Consider the following 20,872-nt stretch of genomic DNA (forward strand, 5'->3'; position numbering starts at 1 on the left):
CACTTCTCATCTATTTCTTCTTCTCTTTGAGGTAAGTCACTTGGAGACTGCAAATGAAACCTTGCCTCTCCCCACTCTGTTCTTTCCTGTTTAGACATCTTTTTAAATTTGACTCTTCTGCAAACTTGTCAAGGTTGTATATCTTGTGGGGAAAAAAATGAGATTGATCACGAGCATGATATTACACATACTACTTTACCTAATCTCCTTCTTCAGGAATTGACAGAGAATTATATAGAGAATAGTGCCCATCTTCACAATTTTGTCTCTGAGGCATAGAGGAGTAGTTACAACTTTTTTTTTTTTCTGGTTTGAAGTTCTTGGTTTAGGATTAGGAGAGAGAGTGGGCTTTTTACTACAAACATTGTGGAGGTGGGAAGTGAGAAAATAAAGAATTTAATTTTTATAGACCTTCATATAGGAAAGGCCTGGATAAATGTCCCATTTTAATGAAAAACTATTCTTAAAATTGTAGGAGTCTATTTTTTTTTCTTCACAGAGAACTCAAGGACTTATCAGAGACTGAATAATCTGCTTTCAAGTCATAAAGATGGTCCTCTTTGGGCTTTTCTTCTTGATATTAACTGTTTCCTCAGGTCAGTAAATTTCTAAATCATTGGGATAAATCCACTAATCTTTCAGAAATTTTTGTGAAGAACTAGTGTTACCTGCTGCTTAGAATAAATCATTCCTTTCTTTTTTGGGAGTTCTAAATATATAGAACAAATTGTGAAATCTTTTTCTCTTTTAAATTGTGGTTTGCCAAATTGGTGAGTTTAATGTCTTTGATACATTACATGCATCATTACATATATTAATGGCAATATTGTGTGGAGGAAAGAGCATGGGATTGGGAGTTAGCAATTGTAATTTTGCTTTGCTGCTCACTTGCTATAAGTTTGGGCCAAGTTCATCAACTGGTTTCAGTTACTCCTTGTATAAAATGGAGAGGCAGAATAAGATAATATGTAGGGCCTTTCCCTACTCTGATGATCTCTAAATCAATGAAAATAATAATTCCTAATGTAATGTATTAGTTAGCAGTTTTGAACAGGGTTTTATTTGCATTGAATCAAGAGAAAATTTTAGTTCAAAAGCATCCTTCTAGATGAGAAATTTTTTTTTCTACAAAACTGATTCTAAAGAACAATATATACAGAAATCTACTATGTCTCAAATAATTTGGGGACCATAGGCCTCATGTTGTCTATCTTATCATTTATTTCTTGTTGGTTGAGGTAAGGTTAGGCAATCAGACCACATAAATACAATCTATTTAAGCCCTATGCAGTCTTTTGTAGATTCCTGAATACTGAAAGAGCATACATTCCACCTTAAGATGAAATTACTTCATCCAAAAGTATAAAATATGATCTCTTTCATTTTGTTTTTCTTGCAGGACTTTTGAATAAAAAAGATAATAAGGTAAGTTTTTCTCACTTTCTTAATTTTTTTAAGTCTCTAAAGGATGGGCAGTATTTAAAGACCCAAAATGACTTGCTGACTTGCTTGAAAAATAGCCTTAGGGTTCCAGATATAACCCTTAAGTCCACAACTTTTCTCCTCTTAATACTGTGTTTTCCTTCTCCAGAGGTGAAAGACACCTTGATATCTCAATTTGTTGTTTATTTTGAGTCTAGCATGGTGGGCCTCAAGCCAAATTGTAAATGATATGTCATTTGAACTATATGTCTTTGTGATTCTGGCAGCCAGAATGTACCAAATATGCAAACCAAATACCATACCAGTGCACCAAAGAGTTGGATCCTCTCTGTGGCAAGAATGGTAAAACATATCAAAATGAATGTCTGTTTTGCAATGCAATGAGGTATGTATATAAAAAAATATAGTGACTCTTCCTAAATATAACAAAAGCATTCCCCAGATCCAATGACAATTCATGTTACTTCATTTCCATTCAGTTTAATTCTGAAAATTATTTACTTTTTAATATATCAAGTTTTTTTCCAATAAGTTGTAAAATAATTTTTATCCTTTTATTTAATGTTTTTATTTTCCCCAGTTACATGTAAAACATTTTTACATTTAGTATTATATATTTTGTATCCTGTAATGCTGAATCAGTAATTTGCTCATAAAGTTTCCTCTTATTTATAGATTTCACAAGTAAAGTATTCAATGTTCTCCTATTTTTTATGATATCACTACTTATAAATCATGTATCTATTTTGATCTCATCTTGGTATATAGTATGACATATAAGTTTATATTTAATTTTTGCCAAATTGTTTTCCAACTTTCCCAGTAATTTTAGTCAAATAATGAATTATTATCCAAAAAGATCTTTATATTTATCAAATAATTATTTACCGTTGTGTTTTATGTATCTAATCTTTTCCATTAATCCACTCCCTGTATTTCTTAGAGATATTAGATTATTTTGATTATTACTACTCTTTAGTACAGTTTGAGATCCAGCATTGCTAGTCCACTTTCCTATATATATATATATATATATATATATATATATATATATATATTTTTTTTTTTTTTTCCCATTGATCACTTAATTGAAAGAGATAGTGCTCCTCTATGCTATGAACCTTATACAGGGATCCTTGCTCTATGGTGAACAACCACAAGGATCACTCTATGTAATAAAACAATGTCCTTTTCCTAGTACCTGCAGAGAGTTCCCTGTAATGTTGTTCTTGACACTTGTCTAATCCTCTACCACCTGTAATCTATAGCAGCCAACCCCAAGGCAGAGTCTGTTCTTCTTGCACTGTCTTCCTGGGGTGATTACCATCCAAGTAAGACAGACCTTTCCTGCCAACCTCTTAAATTGTCTTGGGCTACAATGTTATTTTACTCACATCTTTTGTTGTTTCTGCTGCTATTGAATTTAATTTGAGGCATTATTTTAAAAGTGCTTGGGAGGAATTGGGGAGAGTTCAAGTGAGTACCTGCTACTCCACTATCTTGCCTTCTTCATTAGCAATCAATTTTAAAGTGCCTACCACATACTTGGAAATAAGCTAGAGCCTCAATTTACCAAAGCAAAAAATAAAACCATTCCTAATTCCAAAAATCAGAAATTTTATTGATGGAATGGTAGTTCAACGTGTACAAAAGATAAATACATACAAAATTCAGGTAGAGTAATGAATGAGATATGGGGGTTTGATGTTAGGGGGAAATAAAGCCATTTAAAAGACCCTGTGTTCTTGAGTGGTCTTTGAAAGGGAAGCTTCTGTCTTCTAAAATAACATATTTACATAGATTATCAACATGTCCTTCCTTAATCTGTAAATTTTAGCTAGTTTTGAGTTATTGATTTTTATCTGGGCTGTGATTTCTGTTTCCTTTTACTCACAAGACATATGTGGACAGACTCATGCTTTTGATGCTTTGGGCAAATATTTGTTCATCTTAAATTTGCTTCTAACAAATTTATATAATCCTGTAGAATCAACTTCCCATTGGGCCTACATCTCATATTCTATGGTCATTCTCCATCTCTGTGTCTGTACTTAATGACCCCATGGCTAAATAGGGAGTAGCAATTTATTTCCACCTTTACTTTCAGAGTTGAAACTTGGAGCTTCTTCAAGGTTCAGATGGCCATGCCATCTACATTTATTTATATATAAACAAATAAAAATAAGCTTTTTCATATTTATAAGAAAATAGAAAGAAATTATTTCCACATGAAAATAAATTATCCTGTTTTTCTCTCTTTTAGGAATCATGATCCTCTTTCTCAATTTAAACACTATGGTTCATGCTGACTTCTTGGTAGTCTGTGCACTGCTATGGCTTCTTAGGCTTGGTACATGCTGTACCAGTCTTGTTCTCCTCATGTGGTATCAGGAAGTCAACAGTTATTGATTCTTTTTGGTTGAATGCTGTAAGAAAAAGCAGTGTACTTTGTGTTTATTTTTACAACTAAATAGCATTAAACATTTACTTCATTTTTCCTGGGTTTTCGTTCTCCAAAGCATGGGAATTTCCTTTCATTTTACATCAGAATACCCTTCAGCAGGTTCACCAAGTCAGTCCTTTATTCATCATTACCTTTAGAAATGTAGCCACAATGTTTCTGCCTTCATTACCACAATCATCTGCTGAAATATAGGACAAAGTACCAGAATCTAATATCAAAGATATTAGATTTTTTTGTGGTTAGGAAATAGAAATGGAGGGAAGATTAGCTTTTCAAGACAATGTCAGAAAGTGTCATTCTGTGATGGAATCTTTATGCCAATGAAGCATGAAGACTAAGAGAAGCAAGAGAGATTTCTTTGGGAAAAACATAGGAGCTCTGAAGTCAAATTACATGAGTGACTATTTTTATGTTTTGGTACTTTTTGTATTGTAATTGGAATGAGAATTTAGTATCAACCATCCCTTCCTTCCTCTGACTAAGAAATGTTCATTGTTTGAATTTACTTACAAGATTAAATATAGTGGACTATATGTTTTTGAGATAACAAACAAGAAATCCTTGAAGGATAGCTTGGTGATCTAAGGATTTCACACCAGATTTTCTGGTATTTACTGCATCCATCAAAGATAATAGATAAGCTTGAGGCAAGAATAGAATAGAGATTAAAGTAGAATCAAAATTTTAACTTAACTCCTCACAGGCCAACTGAACTTTTAACCTACAAATCTTCAGAGACAAAGAATCTTGACTGAAGTAGTTACAGGGCAAAATCCATAAACTAGAAATATAATTAGTTAAAAGAAGCCACAGAATCAGTTTATTTTATTATTTTTACACATTTCACAAATTTTGCAAATTTTACAAATTTCTGGGAATACAAAATATATTGGCCTGTTCTAGAAAGTTTCTGAGATCTTTGGTACAGTCTATATCATAGAGATGAATAATAATGACTTTATCAGATCTCAAAGTCAGAGATGACTGCATACTTGACATCAGGTTATCCCTGTTCTCTGTATATGATTGCACTAAGGGAGCTGGAACAAAAGAAGAAAGAACATTACCAAACATGCTTTACAGAAGAAACTTAATCTAAGAAGCTATACTATTCTGTGGCAAAATATTTATGGAATAAACCTCATAAGGGAGAAATAATTCTTTATTCATGGATTAAAATAATATGTTCAGATAAGTCCTTTAGGAAACTCACAGCCTCTCTGAGCCTCAGTGACATCATCTATAAAATGAGAAGTGTTCATTAGCTAGCTTTTGATATTCCTTCTGGTTCTAAATCAATGTTTGTATGATTAAACCTGAGGTTATTAAATTTGTAGTATCTTTAGTAAACACATAATTTTCAGAATGGAGGGAGAATTTTACTTGCTACTCTTCTGCTTAGTCCATAGTTAAGTGTTGTAGTTCATTTTGGGTACCATATTTTAGGGCAGGAGCCTATTAAAAGGATGATGATCAAAGTGGACATAACTAAAAATGTACTGCAATGGCATAAGGAATAGGAATAATACTTGTGTTGTTTTGCTCAGAGGCAAGAACTAGATAAGCATTGTAGAGAAATAGATTTAAAGTAATTAAAAATTACTCAAAATTCAAGAGATCCAAAAAGTGATGGGCTTCCTTTGGAATCATTGAGAATCCTGATACTGGAATGACCTTCTAGTAGAAGCAGGAAAAACAAAAACTTACAGAATGTTGTACGGTATTTTCCATGCAAACATATTTGAGACTAGATAGTTTCCAAGAATTCTTTGAAATTTTGGAGTCTAGAATTCTGAAAAGTGACAATTTTGTCATCATCTGTTCTGCTAGTTAGAACATGTTTGCATTATTGTATCTTCTTTACCTTTTTTCTTTTTGAATTTTTACAGTCAATTTTATTTATTTTTTAAAAAATAATAGCTTTTTATTTTTAAAAGTACATGTAAAGATAGTTTTAAATATTCACCTCTGCAAACTTTTGTGTTCCAAATTTTTTTTCTCCCTCCCTCTTCTCTTTACCCCTCCAATAGATAGCAAAGAATACAATATAGGTTAAACATGTGCAAATCTTTTAAACATATTTCTACATTTATTATGATGTAGAAGAAAAATCAGATCAGAAAGGGGAAAATAAGAAAGAAAAAAAGCAAGCAAGCAAATAAACACAAAAACAACAATGGTGAAAATACTATTTTCCATAGTCAGTCCCCATAGTCCTCTTTCTAGATGCAGATGGCTCTCTCCATCACAAATCTATTGGAATTGGCCTGAATCATCTCATTGTTGAAGAATTAAATACATCACAAGTGATCATCACATAATCTTGTTACTATGTACAATGTTTTCTTGGTTCTGCTTATTTCATTTAGCATCAGTTCATATAAGTCTCATCAGGCCTTTCTGAAATCATCTTGCTGACTGCTTCTTTCGAACATTCATTCTATAAGAATGTTATAAGAATGAATAAGAATGTTATGAGAATTTTCCATTACATTCAGAAACCATAAATTATTCAGCTATTCCTCAAGTGATGGGCATCCACTCAGTTTCCAGTTCCTTGCCACTACAAAAAGGGCTGCTACCATTTTTGCACATGCGGGTTCTTTGGGACAACAATTTTCTGAAATATTTACAAATGGGTATGTAAATGTTAAAGTGCTACCAGAATGGATAAGAAATTGGAGAATGCCCTAGGAGAATCAATGGCCACAATGGAGATTCTTAACTAAAAAAGAAGAAAAGACACCAAAGAAAAGCATCACTGATTCCAAATATATCAAGGACATTTCCAGAAAATAGTGATTAGCTTTGAGCTATTTGGAACTCAAAGAGAAGTGCAAGGCTATGGGCCATAGGGATCAACTATGGCTATAAGGAAAGGAATAGAAACAAGGCATTTTCCTAACAATGGTATTTGAAAATACATCAACTTTGTCAGGAGGAAGTGTTCTCCATATCACTGCAGCAGGTCATTCAATAGACTCTGGCTGAGTATTTTTTAAAGATTTCTGTTATTCAAGTAAGGGTTGAACTAGATAGTATCTAAGATCCTTTCTTTTGAGTTTCAAAAAGCTATGAAAGACATGGACTTATATGAGAGAACTTAATAGCAAGTTGCTTAAAATACAGGGAGATTAGAGGAAATGATTCCTCTTTTCTTGTAAACTTTTAGATATAAAGTATACTCATGGGTGGCAAGGAGAGGTTCTCCTTGGAACAGGTCTGATACCAATCAATGCAGCATAAGTGAGAAGACTACACAATTCATATCCCAGAAATGATGAATATCAAAGTCATGTTGATGTAGAATTGGGGTACCTAAATGAAATTAGGTTTAATTGAGGTCTAGTGGCAGGTTTGGGATAGAAGGAGTCAAATAGAATTCCCCTGCAAACCCTTTGAATTTGGCAGTTGTAAAGGGAGTTAAATGAGGTCTAGTAGTGGCACAAGAGTGCTTTGTAAAAGAATTTACAGACCTGAAAATCCAGATTGATAAAAAAAGGTTTATTATGGGTTCAGAAGTAAAGTCTAGTTAGTAAAGTTGAAGGTAGAGATAAAAGGCACCAGAACTAGGGTTCCACAGGGCAGAAATCCTTTGACATGCCAGGCTTAAGACTGCCATGTTTGGGACCTCTGCAAAGAGAGGACTTCAGCTTGCTTCTTTTATAGCTAAAGGGGCCTATGGGGGGAGTCCCAGTTTGTCTCCTGGCTGGGTTTCAGTAAGGGCTAGAATTTTCTAGGTGGGGATTGGGAAACACGAGCAGATCATTAGAATGAAGGCTGGGACAGCCCAAGTAGGCTCAGATCCGATGGGGGCTAGGAGAGCCTGGATATCTCCTATTGGAATTCAAAAGGGTGCTTTGACCAGGATTTGTGAATCACAAGTCCTAGCTTCTTCATGTAGGAGGGATTGGGAATCAGAAAGGAATAAATTAATCTGAAAGGACTAGTTTTAAAGGGACCACAACCCGCATCATCCCCCCTCAAGCAGTAAAACTTAAATTCATTTAAGAAAAAAAAAGACTTGGGCAGAGTCTGCTGCAGTCAGGAATTAAGAAAAGAAAGAAAGAAGCTATTTTTACTCTCTTAACAATGTAATGTGTACTGATTTGGAATTTTAATCCTCAGCCATCTTTCCAAAGTTCTTTCTTGAAGCTGCAACCTGGCCAGGGTTGGAGCTTAGAAAAGAAACTTTAATTGTTGGCAGGGGCATAGAATGCCAATCCAGAAAAATAGAGAATGTGCTAAGAGCAAAAGGTCTTGGGACTGAGAAAATTAGGAGTGAAAAAGTTCCCACCTGTAAAGTTAGGTAAGAAAGTGAGAGAGCAAGAGAGAGAGAGACAGACAGACACTCAGACAGAGACAGACATAGCCCGGTTTCAGGAGATAGTGAGGCTATTCATATCTCCACTAGCAGGTAAAGGAAGGTTTAAGTAAGTGCCTTGAGGCCAGGAAAAAACCCTGAGAGCAGTTTGAAATCCCCAGTCTTTGAAGACAGCCTTGTGAGCTTGGAAAAGCATAATTTTGAGGCTGTGACAGGAGGCATTGCTCTAATGCAGGATGACCAAATCAGGGAAACTGAGTCCTGTTTTAAAATGTATGGGACAAGCTTGCTTTCTGAGGTCTGGAAGTTGCGGCTCTTTTACTCAGACAAAAGGTCTGGGAGGTGTGGCCCGCTTGTCCAGATTGCTGGCAAAGTTGTTTTAAAAGTTAATGAAAACTTTTGCAGAAATTTGAGAAGATTAAGATTGAATCCTCAATTTCCCCACTGTACAGTACCCCAACAATGAGATAGGATGAGAGTATTTAAATGGCAGGTTGCTAAACCATATAGGAGAGATCTGAGATGGGAGAGAAAGAGATGTTATTCTACCTGGTGCGTCCCAAATGGCGAGGGCTCACACAGGAATTTGAGGGCAGGGTAGCTTGTACAACCCCCCCAAATCTTTCTGGGAGAGAGCAAGACCTGAAGGAGAGACCACTTACCCCTGCCCAGGGAGTAGCAGCCAGGCAGAGACATATCACCAAGCTCACCCCAATTGAGTGACTTTTCTCCTCATGGCTTCAGCCTGACCATTACAGACTCCATTGTATTTAACAGTGGAATGGGAGAAGGGCCCAAACTCGGCTCCTCTTAAGTTTCTCCAGTTATCTCCCCAGAACAGATCAAAGAGACTGCTGGCCTGGGACCCCTGAGAGGGGTGGGGTCCCCAAAATGGCCATGTCTCTCCTTGGTCTGGGGGGGTGTTAAAGAGATGCTTCCTTATGTCTTGGAGTTCTTGCAAGAGAGCAATTTTCTGGTGAGAGAGAAAAAGGATTAGAAATGTCTTGAAGATGCAAAAGAAGGTCCTTTGTCTCTGGAGGGAGTTTTCTCAAGCCAAGCATCTGCTAAGGAAGGATTTTAGAGGCAGAGGTGTGTCTAGATTGTGGACAGGCAAAAGCTTTTAGCTTTCCAAATTATTGTATCTTCTCTCATATCTCTAGAGACAGAGAGTGAGACAAAAGGAGGCCTTTTGTCAATCTGCAGCAATTAGTAAAGAATTGTGCCTGAGCATAAAGCTCTAACAAAGACCCAAGCCTGACTGAGCAGCTTGGATGTCCACTGCAGAATAGGGAAAGAAAAAAAATCCTTTACCTCATCCAGAGTTCTGGATTTCACCAGATTGTGTCTAGTTTTCAGGGTTCTAGTTTTTGGGACTCCAGGGAACCAAGATGATGAGGTTTAGAATTGGGGTATCTAAATGAAATTAGGTTTAATTGAAGTCTAGTGGCAGGTTGGTGGTACAGGGAGTCAAATAGAGCTTCCCTGCAACCCTTTTCGATTAGGAGCTTGGAAAGGGAGTTAAATGAGATCTAGTAGCACCACAAGAGTGACCTGTAAAAGAATTTACAGACCCAGAAACCTAGATTGATAAAAGAGGTTTATTATGGGGTTCAGAAGTAAAGTCTAGTTAGTAAAGTTGAAGATAGAGATAAAAGGCACCAGAATCAGGCTTCCAGGGGGCAGAAATCCTTTGACATGCCAGGTTTAAGGCTGCCATGTTTGGGACCTTTGTAAAGAGAGGACTCTAGCTTGGCTCTTTTATAGCTAAAGGGGCCTATGGGTGGAGTCCCATATTGGCTCCTGGCTGGGTTTCAGTAAGGGCTAGAATTTGCTAGGTGGGGATTGGGAAACAGGAGCAGATCATCAGAATGGGCTGGGATAGCCCAAGATGGCTCAGATCCGATGGGGGCTGGGAGAGCCTGGATATCTCCTATTGGAATTCAAAAGGGTGATTTGACCAGGATTTGTGAATCACAAGTCCTAGCTTCTTCAGGTAGGAGGGATTGGGAATCAGAAAGGAATAAATCAATCTGAAAGGACTAGTCTTAAAGGGACCACAACCCACATCAATGTCAGGAATACCTCACAGACTCTGAGGGTCTTGCTATATCAGGGACAATAGTGTTTTGTCTACACTTATCCTTGGAAGGCTTCCAAATAGGATCCTCTATATTCTGGTCATAGAGAAAGTTTTAATATTATAAAGAAGTTTCAGTGTTGGAATAAACTTTTGGAACATTTATTCTTGATTTTTGTATCATGTTATATGTTCCCAGAGATAGTCTTAATATATTTACAGGTTGGATCTTGTTCTCCCCTTATTTCATTCCCCCTCAAAATGACAAAAGAGAGCTCTTTCTAGTCAAAATGCAAAGATTTGTTGCCACATTTAGTGAGCCAGACTGCTACTCCAGAGTAACATATGATGTTGTCTTTTTCTCTTTCCCCACCAGGAACAGAAGTAAGACTCTGAAGTAAGACTCCAAGTCTAGTATAAATTGTCCTTTTTGCTACTTTTTTTTTAAAATAGTATTTTGCCTTTTCCTCCAATTATATGAAAAGACAATGTAGACAAATTTTCACAATTTACAAGGCACTTGTGAGTTCCAAATTTTTCTCCCTCTTACTTTCCCTCTTCTATTCTTAAAACAGTAATTTGATATAGGCTATATACATGCAATTATTTAAAACAAAATCCCATATTAATAATAGCTATGAAAAAAAAGATCAAAAGGGAAAAATAAAATGTGAAAAAAAATAAAATGAAAATAGCATGTTTTGATCTATATTCAGATCTTATTAGTTCTTATATATTGATATAGATAGCATTTTTCATCATGAGGCCTTTGTAATTGTTTTGGATCATTGTATTTCTGAGAAAAGGTAAGTCATTAATATTTGATCAACACAATGTTGCTGATAATGTATTCAATGTTTTCAGGGTTCCATTTATTTTACTCAATTCAATTCACTTTTTACTCACTTTACTCATTTTCCAGGTTTTTAAAAGAATTTGCCTGGTCATCATCTTTCATTTCACAATAATATTGCATTCATATACTACAACTTGTTCAGCTATTTCCTAATTGATGGTCATTCCCTTGATTTCCTTTTTTTTTGCCACTATAAAAAGAGCTATTCTTAATATTTTTCACATGTCATCCTTTCCCCTCTTTTCATTATCTCTCGGGGATACAGACTATTAGTGGCACTTCTAGATAAAAGTGAAGCAGGTTGTGATCCCTTTAAGAAACTAGTCCTTTCAGATTGATTTATTCCTTTCTGATTCCCAACCTCTCCTAGCTGATGCATTATCAATTTAAGAAGCTAGGACCTTTGATTCACAAATCCTGGTCAAAAACACCATTTTGAATTCCAATAGGAGATCTGGGCCTGTCCCAGCCCCTACCTGATCTTAGCCAATTTGGGACTCCACCTACGGGCCCCTTTAGCTAAATCTCTCATTATAAAAAAGCCAAGCTGCAGTCCTCTCTTTCCAGAAGGTTGAAACATGCCAGCACCATGCCTCGAATCAAAGATTCTCTGCACTCTGGAATACTGTTTTGAGGTACCCTCTTCTCTTTACTTAACACCTTTTTCTAACTAGATTTTAACCTTACTTCCAAACCCCATAATAAACCTCTTTTATCTATCTAGGTTTTCAGGTCTGTAAATTCCTTAAAGGGGACTCTTGTGCCACTACTAAACCTCATTTAACTCCCTATTCTTGCATCAAATCCAAAAGGGTTGCAGGGGAGCTCTGTTTGATTCCCTGTACCCTAAACCTGCCACTAGACCTAATTTTCATTTGGGTACCCCAAATCTATACCTCATCAAAATGATATGCAAACATTGATTATTCTTTGAGTGTAGCTCCAAATAATTCTCCCAAATGTTTGTAACTATTCATAATTCTAGCAATGGTGCATAAATATCATAATTTTCCCAGACATTCTCCTACATTTATCATTTTTTGTCATATTAGGCAATCTGATAGGTATGAGATAGTATCTCAAAGTTATTTTAATTTGCATTTTTTAACCAAAAGGGATTTGGAGTACTTGTTCTTATTACTATCAAAAGCTATGACTTCATCTGAAAACTTCCTGTTTATTTCCTTTGACAATTTATCAATTGAGGAATGGCTTGTATTTTTATAAATTTGATTGACTTTCTATGTAATTGAGAAATAAGGACTTTATCAGAGATCTTTGCTGAAAACATTGCTTCCCAGCTTTCTGTTTTCTTTCTAATACTGGTTGAACTGATATTGTTGATGCAAAACCCAGCAAAAATGAGCATCGTTTTCCAGGGAAGAAGATGGACATTTAACAAAATAAATGAATTCCATCTATTCTTGATGAAAAAACCAGACCTACATAAAATGTTTGATCTTCAAATACAGAACTCAAGAGATTTCTAAAAAGGTAAAAAGATATTTTGAGAACTATACTTCTGCCATAAAAATATGTAAAGAACATATGTATAATTTGTCCTAGAAACTAGAGGTGGAAAGGAAATTATATCATAAAAAAGTGTAAAGTGGTGGTACTACATCTCATGAAGAGGCAAAGGTAACCTATTATATCTGAAAGAAAGAAAGGAGGGAGATGAACTTAATGTGTATCAATAGACATGTTTGATTTATGGTGAAACTTCTTCCACTTCATTGAAAAGTGAGAGGGAAGGAGTAAGCTAAGGGGAAGGGAATACAGAAATTGTGAGGAAAAGGGGTAAAATAAGGGGAGGAACTGTAAGGTTGGGGAGGGGTACTAAAAAGGGAGGGCTGTGAAAAGCAAGTGGTGTTCACAAGTTTAATACTGGGTAGGGGAGTAAGAGGGAAGGAAAGGGGAAAAGCATAAGCAGGGGTTAATAGGATGGCAAGCAATATAGAAGTAGTCATTCTAACATAAATGTGAATGGGGCAAACTGCCTCATAAAGAGGAAGCAGTTAGCAGACTGGATTAAAAGTCAGAATCCTACTATATGTTGTTTACAGGAAACACACCTGAAACAGGGTGATACATTCAAACTAAAAGTAAAAGGGTGGAGCAGAATCTACTATGCTTCAGAAAAAGCCAAAAAAGCAGGGGTAGCCATCCTCATCTCAGATCAAGCAAAACCAAAAATTGATCTAATTAAAAGAGATAAAGAAGGGCATTATATCCTGCTAAAGGACAGCATCAATAATGAAGCAGTATCAATATTAAGCATATATGCACCAAGTGGTGCAGCATCTAAATTCTTAGAAGAGAAATTAAGAGAGCTGCAAGAAGAAATAGACAGCAAAACTATAATAGTGGGAGATCTCAACCTTGCACTCTCAGAATTAGATAATTCAAACCACAAAATAAATAAGAAAAAAGTCAAAGAGGTAAATAGAATACTAGAAAAGTTTGATATGATAGATCTTTGGTGAAAGCTAAATGGAGACAGAAAGGAATATACTTTCTTCTCAGCAGTTCATGGAACCTATACAAAAATTGATCATATACTAGGGCATAAAAACCTCAAAATCAAATGCAGTAAGGCAGAAATAGTAAATGCATCCTTTTCAGACCACAATGCAATCAAAATTATATTTAATAAAAAGCCAGGGGAAAATAGACCAAAAAATAATTGGAAACTAAATAATCTTATACTAAAGAATGATTGGGTAAAACAGCAAATCATAGACATAATTAATAACTTCACCCAAGAAAATGACAATAATGAGACATCATACCAAAATGTGTGGGATACAGCCAAAGAAGTAATAAGGGGAAGTTTTATATCTCTACAGGCCTACTTGCATAAAATAGAGAAAGAGAGGGCCAACGAATTGGGCTTACAACTAAAATTGCTAGAAAAGGAACAAATTAAAAACCCCCAGACAAACACAAAACTTGAAATTCAAAAAATAAAAGGTGAGATTAATAAAATTGAAAGTAAAAAAAAAAAAAAACTATTGAATTAATTAATAAAACGAAGAGTTGGTTCTATGAAAAAACCAACAAAATAGACAAACCCTTAGTAAACCTGATTAAAAAAAAGGAAAGAGAAAAAGCAAATTGTTAGTCTTGAAAATGAAAAGGGAGAACTCACCACTAATGAAGAGGAAATTGGAATAATAGTTAGGAGCTACTTTACTCAACTTTATGCAAATAAATTCAATAACTTAAATGAAATGGAAGAATACCTTCAGAAATATAGCTTGCCCAGATTAATAGAGGAAGAAGTAAGTAGTCTAAATAGACCCATCTCAGAAAAAGAAATAGAACAACCTATTAACCAACTTCCTAAGAAAAAATCCCCAGGACAAGATCGATTTACTAATTGTGAATTCTACCAAACATTTAAAGAACAACTAACTCCAATGTTATATAAACTATTTGAAAAAAATAGGGATTGAAGGAGTCCTACCAAATTCCTTCTATGACACAGACATGGTACTGATACCTAAACCAGGTAGATTGAAAACTGAGAAAGAACAGTATAGACAAATTTACTTAATGAATATTGATGCTAAAATCTTAAATAAGATATTAGCAAAAAGACTTCAGAAAATCATCCCCAGGATAATACACTATGACCAAGTGGGATTTATACCAGGAATGCAAGGCTGGTTTAATATTAGGAAAACTATTAGTATAATTGACCATATTAATAATCAAATTAATAAAAAGCATATGATCATCTCAATAGATGCAGAAAAAGCATTTGATAAAATCCAACATGCATTCCTACTAAAAACGCTTGAGAGTATAGGAATAAATGGAATATTCCTTAAAATAATGAGCATATATTAAAAACCTTCAGTAAACATCATATGTAATGGCGATAAACTGGAACCTTTCCCAGTAAGATCGGGAGTGAAACAAGTTTGCCCACTATCACCATTACTATTCAATATAGTACTAGAAACTCTAGCCTTGGCAATAAGAGCTGAGAAAGAGATTCAAGGAATTAGAGTAGGAAATGAGGAAATCAAACTATCACTCTTTGCAGATGATATGATAGTATACTTAGAGAACCCCAAAGACTCTGCTAAAAAGTTATTAGAAATAATTCAGACTTTTAGCAAAGTTGCAGGATACAAAATAAATCCACATAAATTCTCAGCATTTTTATACATTACCAACACAATCCAACAGCAAGAGATACAAAGAGAAATTCCATTCAAAATAACAGTCGATAGTATAAAATATTTGGGAATATATCTACCAAAGGAGAGTCAGGAATTATATGAGCAAAATTACAAAACACTTGCCACAAAAATAAAGTCAGATTTAAATAATTGGAAAGACATTCAGTGCTCTTGGATAGGCCGAGCGAATATAATTAAGATGACAATACTCCCTAAACTAATCTATTTATTTAGTGCTATACCAATCAGACTCTCAAGAAACTATTTTAATAACCTAGAAAAAATAACAACAGAATTCATAGGGAACAACAAAAGGTCTAGAATTTCAAGGGAAGTAATGAAAAAAAAATTAAGTTAAAGTGGTCTAGCTGTACCTGATCTAGAACTGTATTATAAAGCAACAGACATCAAAACCATTTGGTATTGGCTAAGAAGTAAGTCTAGTTGATCAGTGGCATAGGTTAGGTTCACAGGGCAAGATAGTGAATAAAAATAGCAATCTAGTGTTTGACAAACCCAAAGATCCCAAATTTTGGAATAAGAATTCATTATTTGACAAAAACTGCTGGGAAAACTGGAAATTAGTATGGCAGAAACTAGGCATGGACCCACATTTAACACCACACACTAAGATAAGATCAAAATGGGTCCAAGATTTAGGCATAAAGAACGAGATCATAAGTAAATTGGAGGAACATGGGATGGTTTACCTCTCAGACTTGTGGAGGAGGAAGGAGTTTGTGTCCAAGGGAGAACTAGAGACCATTATTGATCACAAAATAGAACATTTTGATTACACCAAATTAAAAAGTTTCTGCACAAACAAAACTAATGCAAACAAGATTAGAAGGGAAGTAACAAATTGGGAAAACATTTTTACAGTTAAAGGTTCTGATAAAGGCCTCATCTCCAAAATATACAGAGAATTGACTTTAATTTATAAGAAATCAAGCCATTCTCCAATTGATAAATGGTCAAAGGATATGAACAGACAATTTTCAGATGATGAAATTAAAACTATTTCCACTCATATGAAAGAGTGTTCCAAATCACTATTGATCAGAGAAATGCAAATTAAGACAACTCTGAGATATCATTACATACCTGTCAGATTGGCTAAGGTGACAGGAACAAATAACGATGAATGTTGGAGGGGCTGTGGGAAAACTGGGACACTGATGCATTGTTGGTGGAGTTGTGAAAGAATCCAACCATTATGGAGAGTAATCTGGAATTATGCCCAAAAAGTTATCAAAATGTGCATACCCTTTGACCCAGCATTCCTACTACTGGGCTTATGTCCCAAGGAAATACTAAAGAAGGGAAAGGGACCTGTATGTGCCAAAATGTTTATGGCAGCCCTTTTCATAGTGGCTAGAAACTGTAAAATGAATGGATGTCCATCAATTGGAGAATGGTTGGGTAAATTATGGTATATGAATGTTATGGAATATTATTGTTCTGTAAGAAATGACCAACAGGAGGAATACAGAGAGGCTTGGAGAGACTTACATCAACTGATGCTGAGTGAAATCAGCAGAACCAGAAGATCATTATACACTTCAACAATGATACTGTATGAGGATGTATTGTGATGGAAGTGGAGATCTTCAACATAGAGAATAGCTAATCCAATTCCAATTGATCAATGATGGACAGAATCAGCTACATCCAGAAAAGGAACACTGGGAAATGAGTGTAAATTGTGAGCATTGGTTTTTGTTTTGTTTTGTTTTGTTTCTCTTCCCAGATTATTTTTACCTTGCCAGTACAATCCTTCCTTTTCAGCAACAACAACAAAATTCGGTTCTGCACATATATATAGTACTTAGGATATACTATAAGATATTTAATATGTATGGGAATGCCTGCTATCTAGGGGAGGGGGTGGAGGGAAGGAGGGGAAAAACTCAGAACAGAAGGGAGTACAAGGGATAATGTAAAAAAAAATTACATATGCATATGTACTGTCAAAGAAACTGTTATAATTATAAAAATTATTAAAAAACAAAATTAAAAAAATAATAAAAAATAAAAAATAAAATATGTAAAAACAAAACAAAAAATTAACATAATCAAAATTATGTATTTTATATTTCTTAATGTTCTTTATATTTTGTTTGATTATGAATTCTTCTCTGATAAGTAGATTATTCCTTGCTTACCTAATTTGTTTATGCTGTAACCATTTATGCCTAAATTATATACTAGCTTTTATATATCTTATCTAGGAATATGGTATAAGATGTTGAAGTATATGATATATGGTATAAGTAGATCTATACTACTTTGTGCTATATCGTTCTTAAATTTGCCCAGAAGTTTTGTAAAATAGTGAGTTCTTATCATAGAGGGTGTGCTCTTTAGGTTTATCAAATAGTTACTATGGTAATTTAGTGCCATGTCTTATGTACCTAATCTATTCCATTGACTCACCATTCTATTTTTCACCAGTATCAGATACTTTTGATGATTAATATTTTATGATAAATTTTTAGATCTGGTATAGGTAGGTGACCTTCTTTTGTATTTTCCTCCTAATAATACCTTTGATATTATTGACCTTTTCTTCTTCCAGTTGCATTTCTTTAGCTCTGATAAATAAGTTTTTGATATTTTGATCTTATGACACAGAATAATTACAATAGTTTAGGCAGAATTGTCATTTTTATTATATTGGCTCAGACTATGCATGAACAAAAGATATTTTTTCCAACTGTTTAGATCTGACTTTATTTGTGTGAAAAGTATTTTAAATAATATTCATATAGTTCCTGGCTTTGTCTGGGCAGATAAATGCCAAAGTATTTTACATTGTTAGTTATTTTAAATGGAATTTCTCTTTTTTTAGTAAAGCTTTTTATTTACAAAACATATGCATGGGTAATTTTTCAACATTGGCACTTGCAAAACTTTATGTGCCAAAATTTTTGCTCCTTTTCCCCCAACTCCTCCACTAGATGGCAGGTAGTCCAATGCATGTTAAATATGTTAAAATATATTTTAAATACAATATATGTATATATAATTATACACTTATCTTGCAAGATAAATTGGATCTGGAAAGTGTTAGGTTCCTTACTAGGTGCTAAGTTGGTACTTAACAATTCTCTAGCTCAGAGTTCACACATTTACTTCACACCTTTAAACGGAGTTTACACCTTTAGACTTCTCAAAGGAGTTTACACCTTTAGGGTACCCACAAGCCCATTCTCTGGGAGGATAAAAGGAGCCAAGAATCAGTCTGGAAGAAGGCAGTCTGGAAGGAGGCAGTCTGGAAGAAGTTAGAGTCTGGAAGGGCCAGTCTGGAGTGAGTCAAGGGAAGGACTTCCCAGGAGAACTTCAGGGAAGCTTGAGGAGATTCAGAGCCAGGATTCCGGAAGAAGAGGATTAGAGATTCTACTGTGTTGCTGAATGGGGACACTTGGACAAGAGCAGATTCACAAATCTAAAAGGAAAAGCCTGCTCATGGAGATTCACAACTAGGATTGACTTCCAGGAAACCCACAATCCCACACTCTTAGAGGGAGAATGTGATTCATTCCCACGTCTACCTTCACTCTGACTGGAAGCTCCAGAAGCCTCCCAAGAAACCTCCTCCCAGAGAAGGATTATAATTGAGAGACAACAGAACATTACAGGAAAGAAAAAAAAAAACTGAGAAGGAAAACAAAATGTAAGCAAACATAAACAGAAAGTATGAAAATGCTTATGTTAAGTTTCACACTTAGTTCTCACAGGACTCTCTCTGAGTGTATATGGATTTCTTCATCACTGAACAATTAGAACTGGTTTTAATCATCTCACTGTTGAAAAGAACCATGTTGATCAAAATTGATTGTTGTATAATCTTGTTGTTGCCGTGTATAATGATCTCCTGGTTCTGCTCATTTCACTTAACATCAATTCATGTAAGTCTCTTCAGGCCTCTCTGAAATCATGCTGTTGCTTGTTTATCATAGAACAATAATATTCCATTACATTCATATCCCATAATTTATTCAGCCATTCTCCAATTGATGGGCATCCACTCAATTTCCAGTTTCTTGTCACTATGGAAAGGGTTGCCACAAATATTTTGGACATGTAGGTCCCTTTTCCTCCTTTAAGATCTCTTTGAGATATAAGCCTAATAGAAACACTGCTGGATCAAAGGGTATGAACAGTTTGATCACTTTTTGAGTATAGTTCCAAATTGCTCTCCATAATGGTTGGATCCATACCACAGTTCTACCACTGATACCAATGTATCAGTGTACCAATTTTCCCACATTCCCTCCAACATTATCTTTTCCTGTCATCTTAGCCAGTCTAACAGGTATATCGTGGCATCTCAGAGTTGTCTTAATTTGTATTTTTGTCATCAATAGTAATTTGGAACACCTTTTCATACGACTAGAAACAGTTTCAATTTCTTCATCGGAAAATTGTCTCTATGTATCCTTTGACCATTTATCAATTGGAGAATATATTTTAGAAATGAGATCTACATCAGAATCTTTTAATACAAAAATTTTCCCAGTTTATTGCTTCCCTTCTAATCTTGTCTTCATTCGTTTTGTTTGTACAAAAACTTTTTAACTTAATATAACCAAAATTATCTATTTTATGATCAATAAAGATCTCTAGTTTTTCTTTGGTCACAAATTCCTTCCTGTTTCACAGATCTGAGAGGTAAACTATCCTATGTTCTTCTAATTTGTTTATAATATCATTCTTTATGTCTAAGTCATGAACCCATTTTGATCTTATCTTGGTATACGGGTGTTATGTGTGGGTCAATGCCTATTTTCTGCCATACTAATTTCCAATTTTCCCAGCAGTTTTTATCAAATAGTGAATTCTCATCCCAAAAGCTGGGGTCTTTGAGTTTGTCAAACACTAGATTGCAATACTCATTGACTATTTTGTCTTGTAAACCTAACCTATTTCACTGATCAACTACTCTTTCTTAGCCAGCAACAAATGTTTTTTTTTTTTTTTTTTTTTTTTTTTTTTGTGGTTGATTTTGTTTTTGTTTTTTATTTCAATAGTTTTTATTTCCCAGATATATGCATGAGTAATTTTACAACATTGACAATCGCCAAACCTTTTCTTCTAATTTTTCCCTTCCTTCTCGCCCCCCACCCCCCCGCAATGGCAGGTTGACCAATACATATTAAACATGTTAAAGTATAAATTAAATGCAATATATGTATACATGTCCAAACAGTTGTTTTGCTGTGCAAAAAGAATCAGACTTTTAAATAGTGTACAATTAGTCTGTGAAGGAAATCCAAAATGCAGGCGGACAAAATTAGAGGGATTGGAAATTCTATATAGTGGTTCATAGTCATCTCCCAGAGTTCTTTCGCTGGGTGTAGCTGGTTCAGTTCATTACTGCTCTATTGGAACTGATTTAGTTCATCTCATTGTTGAAATGGCCACATCCATCAGAATTGATCATCATATAGTATTGTTGTTGAAGTTTACGATCTCCTGGTCCTACTCATTTCACTCAGCATCAGTTCATGTA

This window comes from Sminthopsis crassicaudata, chromosome 2 (assembly GCF_048593235.1).
Source record: "Sminthopsis crassicaudata isolate SCR6 chromosome 2, ASM4859323v1, whole genome shotgun sequence".
Classification (NCBI taxonomy): domain Eukaryota; kingdom Metazoa; phylum Chordata; class Mammalia; order Dasyuromorphia; family Dasyuridae; genus Sminthopsis; species Sminthopsis crassicaudata.